Raw genomic sequence first — 13,303 nt, 5'->3', positions numbered from 1 at the left:
TTCCCTCTAGTAACCATCAGTTCTCTATAGTTAAGAATCTATTTCTTGGTTTGTCTTTTCTTTTACTCACTTGTTTTATTTCTTATTCTGCATATGAGTGAGATATTATGGTATTTTTCTTTCTTTGACTGACTTATTTCACTTAGCATTATACTCTCTAGCTATATCCATGTTGTTACAAATGCAAGATTTCATTCTTTTTTATGGCTGAATAATATTCTGGTGTGTGTGTGTGTGTGTGTGTGTGTGTGCGTGTGTGTGTGTGTATGTGTGTGTGTATCTATCTATCTATCTTCTTCATTCATGTATCAATGGACATTTGGGCTGCTTCCATAGTTTGGCTATGGAAGCAAATAATGCTGCAGTAAACATAAGGGTGCATGTATCACTTTGAATTAGCATTTTTGGATATTTTGGTAAATACCCTGTAGTGCAATTATGGTGTCATAAGGTAGTTGTATTTTTAATTTTTTGAGGAACCTCCATACTGTTTTCCACAGTGGCCAAACCAATATGCATTTCCACCAACGTTGCAAGAGGGTTCCTTTTTCTCCACATCCTAACCAACATTTGTTGTTTCTTATGTTTTTGATTTTTGCTATTCTGACAGATATGAGGTGATATCTCATTCTAGTTTTGATTTGCACATCCCTGATGATGAGTGATGTTGAGCATCTTCTTATGTGTCTGTTGGCTATTTTTGTGTCTTCTTTGGAGAAATGTCTATTCATGTCTTCTGCCCATTTTTAATTGTATTATTTGTATTTTGGGTAAAGTTGTATCAGTTCTTTATGTATTTTGGATACTAACCTTTAATTAGATATATCATTTACAAATATCTTCTCCCATTCAGTAGGTTACCTTTTTAGTTTTGTTGATTGTTTACTTTGCTATGGAGAAACTTTTATTTTGATATAGCCCCAATAGTTTATTTTTGCTTTTATTTCTTAGCCTCAGGAGACATGTCTAGGAAAATTTTGCTACAGCTAGTGTGAGAGAGATTACTGCCTGTGCTCTCTTCAAGGATTTTTATGGTTTCAGGTCTCACATTTAGGTCTTTAGTCCATTTTGAGTTCATTTTTTTTTCATTCTTTTTTAAACTATATTTTGATGAAGCTCTCCTTAAGATTAAACCATGAAGTTTTTTTGCCCTGGGAATGAGTCCCTAAGATGACTTTTTGAGTCCATAGTAATAGACTGGTTTTGAAATCTAGTTTTCTTGAGAAATAAAAGAATTTATTAAATTTTCAGTTTTCCCTCACTATAAATATCAAAAACCAAGCCTGGCACACTTGCTTCATAGAGTTTTATTATAAGTCATATAAGTATATAAATGCTAAAGTCTGTTGTAAGGAAAGTTCCCATTAGGGTACTTAGGTTTGTTTTTTGGTTTTGTTTTGTTTTCCCATGGTGACTGGAAGGTAGAAGAAAGAGAAACAAGAAGTCAGATTTTATTGTCCTAGTGTAATTCTCTTGGAGAAAATCCCAAGAAGTGGAAGTGAGAAGGAGAAATTCATAGATAATTTTTGGAAGCTGCCTGTGCAGGGGGCTTGCTCCTTACTTCTCAGAAAATATTGAAGCCAGCCCCTTAGATAAATTGTTTCTTTCTGTATATGCCGAAGCATTATGGTGCCAACCAGTTAAGCATTTTAAAATGGTTGTGTCAAGTCAGATAGGCTAGACCTGATGTGCTGGTAACCTGTAGGTTAGGTTTGGCCTTTAGGCAATCTAAATACTTGTATATGCTTGAGTAGGAGACACCTAAGTACTGAATCAGAACAAGAAATCAGCAGATGTTGTTAAACTGATGATATGCCAGGGATCAATTTAATCTCAACAAATATCATGGAAGCATTCCTAGGGGCAAGACTAGTGGTTGGCAGGACCAACCACATGTGCTAGAGAGGGAAGAAAATAACAGTGAAGGATATGGAAGCATCTCCTGTACCTATGTGCCAACTTTGGAAGGTGGAGTTTGGGTGGGGGAACCACTAGAGAAGGAAGAAACTTAAAGTTTACTGAATTAACCCAGAGGAAATAATTTTAATTTGGAAGAGAAGGGTTTTTACCCCTGCGTTAATAGGGGTTCATAAGTTATAGGGGCACCTGCATGGCTTAGTACGTTAAGTGCTCAGTCCAACTTCGTGGGTTCAAGCCCCACTTCAGGCTCTGTGCTGACAGCTTAGAGACTGGAGCCTGCTTTAGATTCTGTGATTCCCTTGCTCTCTACCCCTCCCCTTCTTGTGCTCTGTCTCTCTGTCTCTCATAAATAAATAAACAATAAAAAAGAAAGAAAGATAAGTTATAGATGATGGCAAAAGGTGTAGGATATATCTGAGTTGTTTCATACACATTGGAGCCTACTACAAGGACTTAAAATGTTCAGTACTATCCCAAAGTAAACATTGACATTCACTAGTGCTTAAAGTATATGCTATTTTGGTCAGTGGTTGCATGGTAGGATATTCTTTTTTATAAAAAAGAAGCCATTGATTCTAGAACTTTCATAACTTCTGAATTTCTTCGTGACTAGGTGGTAGGGTGGAGAAATTTAAACCCCTCAAAAGAATTCCAGCTGGCCTCCATGAGCACTTGTCAAAGTACTTGGAACTTCCAGGGGTGATCACTGAGCATCTTGTGAAGGGCATAAGAAGGAGGGAGAAAATGCCTATTACCAATCAAAGGTAGGAGACTGAGCCAGAGAACCCACTCCATTTGCTTTTGTGCTTGCTGTTTGATTTGGCAAAAACAGGCTCCTTGCAGGAGGGAAATGGTTTCTACGTTGGTCTGCAGACTAAAAGGATGTGGAGTCAGTTGTTCTGACTAAATTAGTTTGGTTCATTTCCCTGGGACCTCCCTAAACACACTGACATTTTTACAAGAATGAAATGAAGGCAATGATGACAAAGAAGACATTATAACTGCCGCCTAAATTGCTAGTATAATATTTATTTGTTAGTGCTTCTGAAATGGTTTGTAAAGAAGGAAAATTTTAAATAAGTTATTTAATCTATCTTTCTGGTGGTGTAGAATTACCAACTACTATTTATTAAGGGTTAGTAACAGATTTTAAAATGTCTAAGTTATGAGGGAAAATAATTCCATATATTCCAAAGGAGATACTTTGGGAAGCCTGGTTCTATAATTAAATGTATTTGCCAAAGAGCTCATAGTCTAAGGAGATAGTCAAGGAACATGCACTTAAAATGTTATAAATTTTTTAGTATTTTGTCATTCATGTATCCAAGTGTTATCAAATGCCATTATTGTGCCAAGTATTGGGCTAGATGCTGGGAATGTAAAAGCTTGCTATCTAACTGGAGTGATGAATGGTTCACTAGAACTGGAGTGATGAATGATTCACTAGAATAAAGGAAGTGCTAAGAGAGGGACTTACAGAGCCATAAAGGAACATGAAGAGTGAAGACTGGGGAGCAGATTTGGGGAATCAGAGGAGGCTTCAAGGAGGAGGTATTATTTGTGAGAATCTTTTATAGAAAGCCACATGAAGTCACTTCTATAATGTACTTCAAAACATGTACTTTGATGAAAAGGCCATTTTGGGGGTTTTCTTAAAAACAAAAGACTTAGTCAACTGGAGGGAGTTTCTTTAGTATGTGCCTTAAGACAACCTGAAATGAGGAGAGCAAGCCATTGTTTAATGATTTTTAAATTTACTTTGATCATCATTAAAGTAAAATCACCTCCACCATGTTGCATTGTGCTAGATGGCTTGGGAATGTCATTATGAAAGCCAGATCTCCTGAACCAAAAGTGAGAGGAAAAGTGGAGTTTGTCTAAGGGTGTTTTCTAACAACTTCACCTTGTGCCCTTTCTTGGCCCCTTTTCCTCTTCCCTTTAACCATTGTGATGGATATCTAGGGTTCTCCCATTCTTTCTTGTCCCTTTGCTGGGTAGGAAACCATTGGCATGGTAGTCTACTGTATGACTACAAAATCCTAGTCATGGTATTATTTAAACTCTAAAAACTGATAAATAAATCTAATTACTTGAAATGTACATATATATGTGCAAATTCTCCATTTTTATTCCCAGTGTAGACTTGAGTGATAAGGGGAAAGGAAAAGGGAATGACAGGAAAAAAAAAGTATATGTATATATATATTTATAATATAGATATATGCATATCTATGCATACCTCTGGATGTTATATATCACACAACATGTTATTGTGTTAAATGATGTTGATTATGTTGCCAAGAATCATAGAGAAAGCCTGGAAAATTTTAATTCAACTTATTATCATCTTCTCTTTGTGTCTGGCACTGTCATTTTCCACCCCCAGAGCATGTGAACTTTTCAGCTTCTGAATTGATTGTTTTTAGCCATTAACTGGGTGAACTCTATGAACCCAGAGTAAACTGATTCTGGGATGATTTCCTGACAGTACTTAGTGCTGATCCTTTTTTTAGAGAAGGCATGTGATTGTTATTAATGAGATTTTGATTGTTTTCAGTTTCCTCACCAGGCAGTTCTATGTGTTTCTGTTGCTCAGTTTTAGCCCCATAAATTTTCCTTTGTTATTTAAATTTATTATCTTGTATTGTATGCAGCCTATTACATAATTTAAGATAATTCTTATTCATCTTAATTCCCCACTGATTATTCTGGAAATTATTACTATATTGGCCAATACTGAGCCCACTATATAGTACACTCTTTTCATTTCCCTTTCAAATGTTAATTTATTTTCTCTTTAATTTCACCAAAACTCTGAAAGGCTCCCACTATATCTAATCAAAAATTCTTGCCTTACATAACATGATGTTTGTTTATTACTTTCATTTCAATTGCTTATGATTTCTTATAAATGTCAAGTGTAAGAAACAATGTAAAAAATTTAATATCTCTGCAACTCATAAAATCTTAAAATCTAATTTTCAGTTTGACACAAAATTCAAAAACAACTCAAACTGTTCAAATGCAACCTCTTGGAAACATTTCCAAATTGATTCCAAATATTCTTTTGTAGTTATGGGTCCTATTTCCCTCTGCATATTTGTTAATTTTCCTTTTTTTTTTTTAAGTTTTAGAAAATGAAAGTTCAAACAAGTACCATATGATCACTAAAACATATACTCATTGGATTGGATAAGACCTTCTTAGTTATTTTATACATGTATTCATTGCATTTTAAAGTCTCCTTTACATACACACTCTCTCTAAGAGATAATCTGGCTTATTCTTGAATGCCTTCTTTTAAAGGAGCCTCTTCACATTGGACAAATAGGAGGGAAACCACATCAAAGTAGGTAGGAAAGGCTAAGCCACATACTCACCATAAACCCCACCCTTGGTATGGTGACTCACAAAGGGTCATGGGGGGAGTCTCAAAATGCATCCAAACTTCTCCTGATGAGCAAAAGGTTCATACTGTACATGGGCACCCTAACTTTTAAGACAAGCACCTGAGAGATAAGCACCCAAAACATCTGGCTTTGAATACCAGTGGGGCTCATTTCAATAGACCCATGGGGTTATGGCAAACTAAGGAACATCTCTTGAAGGGTCAGCACACAGACTCACTCACCCCAGGGCCTAGTCGAGAAGCAACTCTTTGAAAAGTGCCCAGATTTTATGTGAAAGAGACTCCTCTCCTAATTTTGAAGCATTGGTCTAAGGGGCAGGGATGCTGCTAGGATATTTTCCAGGTATGGAGGCTGGTGGTGACATCTTCCTCCTGTCTCTCTGCTTTGCTAAAGCTGGCAAATGCCATATTTTTTCTTCTTTCTTTATTTCTTTACATTCTTTTTTTCCTCCTTTTTCTTTATTTCCTTTTTTTTTCCTCTTCCGTTTTTTGGGTGAGTATCATCTTTGCATCCCCCCTCTGCCTTGTCCAACTGGTGGCACCATCTTCACACTATCCCTCTGCTGTTCTCCAGAGCATAAGTATCTCCCAGAGTCGTGGTGGTTTCACGAATGTCAGGGGATGCCCCTTGATCACCTGGCTTTGGAAAACAAGGGGGCTTGTGTTCTTGGGTCCCATGAGTCTCTAACAATCAAAGAGAGTTCTTGGCCGAGTATCACCCCCAGGGCACTGCACAGGTAGCAGACTGATACACATCTCTAGCCTTTCCATGAAAGAAGCCTGCTTGCTACAACTGGAGCTTCAGCTTTAGGGGCAGACTTCAGGTGTGGCACACATCTAGAGGCTATGGAGGTGCTCTCAGGGGACACAGGCTCATGAATGTAATCTTTGCATTGTCCCTCTGTCTTACTATGATTTACTGAATTCTCCCAGTGACTGCTGCCCAGGAGACATCTCCAGTTTGCTTGATTTGGGGAGCAAGTGGGGCTAATGTTTGCAGTCCTACAGGGTTGTGTATATTTGCATTCTTTAAAAGCTGATGCCTAAGGGTCTGGCTTCCAATCAGCCTGAATCCATATGTTGACCGATCATCTCCTTTGGGACACTGGCTGGTCTTGGCACAGCCTCAATTATTGGGAGCTATTAAAAATTAAACAGGCTGCTGGACAATCACAAAGATTTGAGAGATAACCAAGAGCTAGAGCAGGGTTGAACAGTAAGTTTCATATCCTGCACAGCTCTTCAAGAGTGGCAGAGATGGCTGTTTCCTGTAATGCATGGAAACAAACACAGACAAAGCAAAATGAATAAACACAGGAATATATTCTAAATGTAAGGATAAGATAAAACATTAGGAGGTGGGGGAGAATCTGAGAAATGGGGAAAAGTAATGTACCTGATTTATGGAGTTCAAAGAAATGGTCATAAAGATTTCAGGAAAAGGATAGATGAACATGGCAAGAACTTCAACAAAGAGAAAATATAAGAAAGTGCCAAACAGAAGTTAAAGAACTGAAGAATGCAATAATTCAACTGAAAATATTCTGAAGAGGTTCAATGATAGTATAGATGAAAATGAAGAAAGGAATAAGTGAACTTCAAGACAGAGTAAATGAACCTAATTGGAGCAAAAAAGAAAAAAGAATGGAAAGTAGTGAAGATAGCTTAAGAGACTTAGGGACAAAATCAGACAGACATTCATATTATAGGATTTCCAGAAGAAGAGAGAGAAAAAGGGCCAGAAACATTATTTGAGAAAATAATGGCTGAAAACTTCCCTCATCTGAGATAAGCAACAGACATCCAGGTCCAAAAAGCCTAGACAGTTCCAAATAAGGTAAACTGAAAGATACTCACAAGACACAGTATAATGAAAATGTCAAAAATTAAAACCAAAGAGAGAATCGTAAAAGTAGCAAGAGAAACAATACCTTGTTACATACAAAGGAATCCCTATAGGACTATGAACATATTTTTCTGCAGAAATTTTGCAGTCCACGAGGGAGTGGCACTTCTTTCAAAGTGCTGAAAGAGAAAACTTCCAACCTTGAATACCCTACACAGCAAAAGTACTCAGAATTAAGAGATATTAAGAATTTTCCAGACAAGAAAAAGCCAAAGGAGTTTGTCATCTCTAAACTGGCTTCATTAGAAATGTTAAAGGGATTTCTTTAAACTGAAAAGGGAGGGCACGAATTAGTAACAAGAAAACATATGAAAGTATGAATCTCACTGGAAAAAGTAAATACAGTACATAGTAAAGGTAGTGGCTTAATTACCTATAGGGCTAGTATGAGGTGTAAATGACACATCATAAAAATAACTGTGAATACAATAATTAATTAAGAGATAAAGAGATGAAAAGAGAGATGCGTGTCTGGCTCAGTTGGTAGAGCATGGAACTCTTGATCTCTGGTTTGTAAGTTTCAGCCCCATGTTGGGTGTGGAGATTACTTAAAAAATAAAGCTTTTAAAAAAAAGATAAAAAGAGGGGCATCTGGGTGGCTTAGTCAAGCATCTGACTTCGGCTCAGGTCATGATCTCACAGTTCATGAGTTGGAGCCCTGCATCGCAACTGGCAGTGCAGAGCCTGCTGGGGATTGATTCTCTCTCTCTCCCTCTGTCTCTGCCCCTCCCCCACTTGTGTGCACATGCGCTCTCTCTCTCTGTCTCAAAATAAATAAACTTTAAAAAAAAGATAAAAAGAAAATGTGACATCAAAAACATAAATGTAAGGGAAATAAAAGTATAGATCTTTAGACTATGTTTAAATTTAAGTTGTTATCAACTTAAAATATACGGCTATAGATATAAATTATATGTAATCTTCATGGTAACCAACAAGCAGCAATCTGTAGTAGATATATGAAAGATAATGAGAAAGGAATCTAGGGTATCACTAAAGGAAGTCATCAAATCCCAAAGAAGGGACTAAGAGATGAAAAAAAGAACAAAGGGGCTACAAAATAGCCAGAAAACAATTAACAAAATGTCAATAGATACATACCTATCAATAATTAATTTAAATGTCAGTGGACTAAATTCCACAATCAAAAGACACAGAGTAACTGAATGGATACAAAACAAAACCCAAATAAGAACCATTTATATATATGTCGCCTAAAAGATCTATGTTCACTAAAAGAGTGACTGAGTGAGGGGCAGAGAGAGAGGCAGACACAGAATCCAAAACAGGTGCCAGGCTCTGAGCTGTCAGCACAGAGCCAACATGGGGCTGGAACTCACAAACTGCGAGATCATGACCTGAGCCGAAGTCAGACGCTTAATCAACTGAGCCACCCAGGCACCCCTGACTAAAGCTTAATTTTAAAAAATGGGTGTGTAACTTATTATCCAAGTATATTTTATTGTTTAATAAAAAAAGTCATTTTATTTTTCCTAGTATATGGTGAGCCTCACCTAAAAATATCACTAATAATAGCTGGACAAAATTTCCAGACTGACTGACCATCCAAGCTCTCTTTCCAAACTCTTCCCTCAGAAACTTCCCTCTCCTCATAGAGTTTTCCAGTATAGAGCTGTTTTAAGCCATTAGGATTATAGTCACCTGTTACAAGAATGTCTTATAACTGTACTTTTCCCCCCCCATAGGTTAATATAACACAAACCCAGTAGCCAGAATCTTTCTGTTAATTTTTTTCTCAAATGCCCTTGAACCCTATCTCCAATTTAATGTTTGGAGAGGTCTCAGCAATGATGAAATACATACAAATTAAATATGTCTGGTATGACCACACTTTCCTGGTGTTTCATGGAATCATGAGGTTTCAAAAACCACTAGTCCAGATCAGATTTTCCTTGTTTGTCAATGAATATGGAATGTGGGGTGGAATCATAGAATCACAGAATGTTCGAGCTGGAAGACTCTTAGAGTTCATCTAGTCCAATTCCTTATTTTACAAAATCAAAAGCTTCATTGCCTGTTGGCCATTATCTGGTAACTTCAGGCATTCTCTGATCTTACATTCCTTGGGTTCCATCCAGACCCAGGTCTGAGATATGCTGTGCTCCTGGAGAAATGCATTCCACTTGGATAAAGCAAAACAAAAGCCCAGCCACCTATTCTACTAGCAGACAGGAGTATAAATATGAAGTTTTGAGGGTGCATCAACAATCAGCTATGCTGTGGTTCATTAAAATGAGGCTTATTTAAGTAGCCTTGGGTTTTCCTCTAAGGTCATACATTTCAGTTCCTTTAAGGTTTCTGTCAATCCAGTAGTAAAGACTCTTGATTTGTTTTATGTGTATATATATTGAACTTTAACTGAAGTTCAGGTTGAATATCCTGGATGTAGGGAAGTCTGATTTTTTTTAAAAACAGATATCTTTTAAAAAATTTTTTTAATGTTTATTATTTTTGAGAGATAGAGTGTGAGTGGGGTAGGGGCAGAGAGGGAGAGACAGAATCTGAAGCAGGCTCCAGGCTCTGAGCTGTCAGCACAGAGCCCGATGCGGGACTCGACCCCACGAACTGTGAGATCATGACCTGAGTCGAAGTCGGACGCTTAATTGACTGAGCCACCCAGGTGCCCCTAAAACACCTATTTTTAAGCCTACTTTACCTTGTTTATCCTTAGAAAATTTCCATGAAGGGAATTCAAGGGTCTCTTTCTCATAAATAAATAAATAAATACATGCTAAAATTTAAATTAAAAAAAAAAGGAAAACTTGCAGATAGGTTTTCTGTTGCTCTTGGCTTCTCAAGAATAAAGCTTGTGGCAAAACTACAGAACTGCCAAGGTTTGGAGTTCTCACCACTGAAGATGAGGGGGGATATTTGAGAAGGTTGTCTCAGCTGGAGGAGAGCGAGGCTACTTAGCTCAGTTGTTCATTTCCCTTCCTCTCAATGAATTTACTAGAAGTTTCTGGGTCCTCAGTGTTTTTTCCCACTTGACTGATTTCTTGCAATGATGTTTTCTAAACTTGAATTGTCACCTCTCTCTTAGCCAAATGCAGGAGGCTAGTCCTGTTTATGTTGCCCTTCCTCTCTCTTTTAGGGCCCAACTAAGTCACTTTCCCTGGTAGATGAATTTCTCCTTGAACTGGACTGGCTGAAGCTCTGGGGAATGGGACCTCTAGTTGCTGAGAAAACAACAACAACAACAGCAACAACAACAACAACACATATTTTTGTGTCTGTCTCTTTAAAATCTCACCAATTTTTGCTCCAGAGCAAATGGAGGAGCTAAATTGTGAAAGTAATTTAGGTTCACTCTTTTAAGCATTTTCTCTGTTTTGCTTCTTATTTTGAGAGTGTGGATAACTTCTTGTTTGACTAGAAAAATTCTCAGTAGAACATGTTGGGGACATGGGCCAAACTTGCTAGGAGGGCATACTGGCATGCCCTTATAGCAGTAGTGAAACTGGCTTGCCGTATTTTTCTTCTGAGCTCCCTTTTGGAATTCTTCCTTGAATTCTTCCTTCTCTAACTCCTCCCCTCCACCTCTGGTTGGTCAGGTCTCCTAGAAAATGAATGTCCTGCTGGTAGCCCTTGGGTAGAGATTCTGCCATTCTCTGTCCCCCACATCCTGTCAAGGCCCCATCTGACTCCTTGCAATCCTGTTCCTTAGACATGGTCTCATTTTCTCAGTTCTGTCAAGAGTTTTGCTCTCACCTGATAAGTGAATGTGAGGTAGGATACACTGGTATATATTTTTTTTTTTAATTTTTTTTTTCCAACGTTTATTTATTTTTGGGACAGAGAGAGACAAAGCATGAACGGGGGAGGGGAAGAGAGAGAGGGAGACACAGAATCGGAAGCAGGCTCCAGGCTCTGAGCCGTCAGCCCAGAGCCCGACGCGGGGCTCGAACTCACGGACCGCGAGATCGTGACCTGGCTGAAGTCGGACGCTTAACCGACTGCGCCACCCAGGCGCCCCTACACTGGTATATTTTAACATCAGCCTCCAAAGGATAGTAGAACTGTTACTGGTCTCTGACCTAAAGGAGAGTTACACAGCAACGTAGGGAGAGCTGGGGAGGGCATCACACAAGGTGAGAGGGTCCCTTGCCCAGCTTGACCCTATGTCTGCTGGTAGCCTTGTTCCAGAGCAGTGAAATTTAGACCATGCTCTTGGCTGCATGTGGCTTTGTATGTTCACTCAGGCCTCTAATGTCTGCATGGACATCCCATTATCCTGGGTCCCACAGGGCAAAAGCCATTTTGAGGTACTTCTGGCTAATGTTGCTTGTGAATAAGCTTAAATCACACAACAGGACAAACTCCCATTTGGAGAACAAGCTTCTGTAATATTTATTTAATTCCCAGAGCCACTTGAACTGTATGTTGAATTGGGCTTAGGAAAATTAAAGTAGAATAAGAAGTTGTTTATTAAACATTAAAATTAAGAAGTTAAAGTAGCAGTTTATTAGCATGTTCATCTCCCTTTCCACCTTTCCACGAAGAAAGGAGTAACATTTATACCGCAGCAGTGCCTGCATGAATGTAAGGAACTCCATCTAATGCAAATCCCATGCTTCAGGCTGAGCTGGAGGGAGCATCTTGAATGGCTCAGACCCAGGCCTTCGAGGCAAGGGACGACACCGTGGTACTTGGTTTGTGGTGGAATATCTGGAAAAAGCATTGGTTACATATTTGTTACCCTTGGCTAATGAGTCCCAGTTAGCGGAGGCTAAGCTGAACACCACACAGGCAGCAGACCATCAGCTCGCTTCTTGTGGATGCAAAGAAGATGTCAGGGGAATCAGGCCTTGTCTTTTCATGTAACCTGGCAGCTGATTTCCCCCTTAATTAGTTACAACACTATTCACACAAAACAAAGGATTTTGTTATTTTTTTTAAACAAATGGTGCCAGACTTCTAGAATTTATTTTCTAAGTATGTCATTAAGCATGTTTTTTGTTGTTGTGTGTGTTTTTTTTAAACAAGTTTGAAGGTCAGAACAGAGATTTTCTAGTGGAGATTGTTTGCTGCCCATGCTCTCAGGGTTTCTTAAGAGAAAAGCATGATGATGGAACAATCTGCTCCATCTCCCCTAGGTCTTGCCCTTATATGTAATAACTAACAATTAATTTAGCATTTTGAAGTTTATAAAGGGTTTGGGTATGTAGCATCTTAAGTGGACATTCCCACTAGGATTAGAAGAAAGAAAAAGAGACTCGTAAGGTAAAATTTCAGAATATTACTGCTTAAAGGGCTTTGGGAATCTTTTATGTTACAGTTCTTAAATTGTATACAGTAGGATATTGGTTCTGAGAAATGATACTTGAAAGTAGGGTTCCAAGGTTAAATAAGTTTGGGAAACATGGAACTCTTTTTCTCTTCCTGGAGATTCACAGCGAATATTAATATGTTATAGTCCCTGGGGAGTCCTAAAATGGAACAAAACAATTAACTTTGTTTTAATGTAGAATTTCCCACTTTTATTTGATTATGCAATATCTCAATATCTCTTGCCTCTTTAAAAAAAAATGCTCAGGCTCCAGATCATTTTATATCTTGCTAAGATTTGTGACTTGCTCCTTCCCTGACTCACAACTGAGGTTTTGTGGAGTTGTGACTGGGCCATGCATCTGCGGGCTGTGCTAAGGTTTTGCTTTGCCAAGTCATTCTTAGGATTTGCCCTCAAGGAGCTTTACCTGCAAGAGGGGAAATTAATATATTCACACGTAGACAAATAGTGACAACTTGATAATCTCTATAATGGAGGTAAGTACCAGCAATGACGGGAGTGGATCTTCATGTCAAAGTGTTTTTAACTCCTCTGATGAAGTAAATTCTATCTGATAAGAACTGCTAGGGAACTTCAAACTTGTGCTATTCTTCAGGCCTTTAATCTAAGCCAAAGTCCTAGGTGGTGCTTAATAGATCTAGATTGGTGCCTGCATCATGTGGCATATGAGGTGAAAAAGCACCTTCCCTGTATCATAAAAAAGCTAGACAAGCTTTTAAAGTGATGTGTATATTCAGGTTAGTCTTAAATCTTTTCTTAT

This window comes from Prionailurus bengalensis, chromosome C2, assembly GCF_016509475.1.
Source record: "Prionailurus bengalensis isolate Pbe53 chromosome C2, Fcat_Pben_1.1_paternal_pri, whole genome shotgun sequence".
In the NCBI taxonomy this organism is placed as follows: Eukaryota; Metazoa; Chordata; class Mammalia; order Carnivora; family Felidae; genus Prionailurus; species Prionailurus bengalensis.
Note: the sequence above shows the minus strand (reverse complement) of the source record.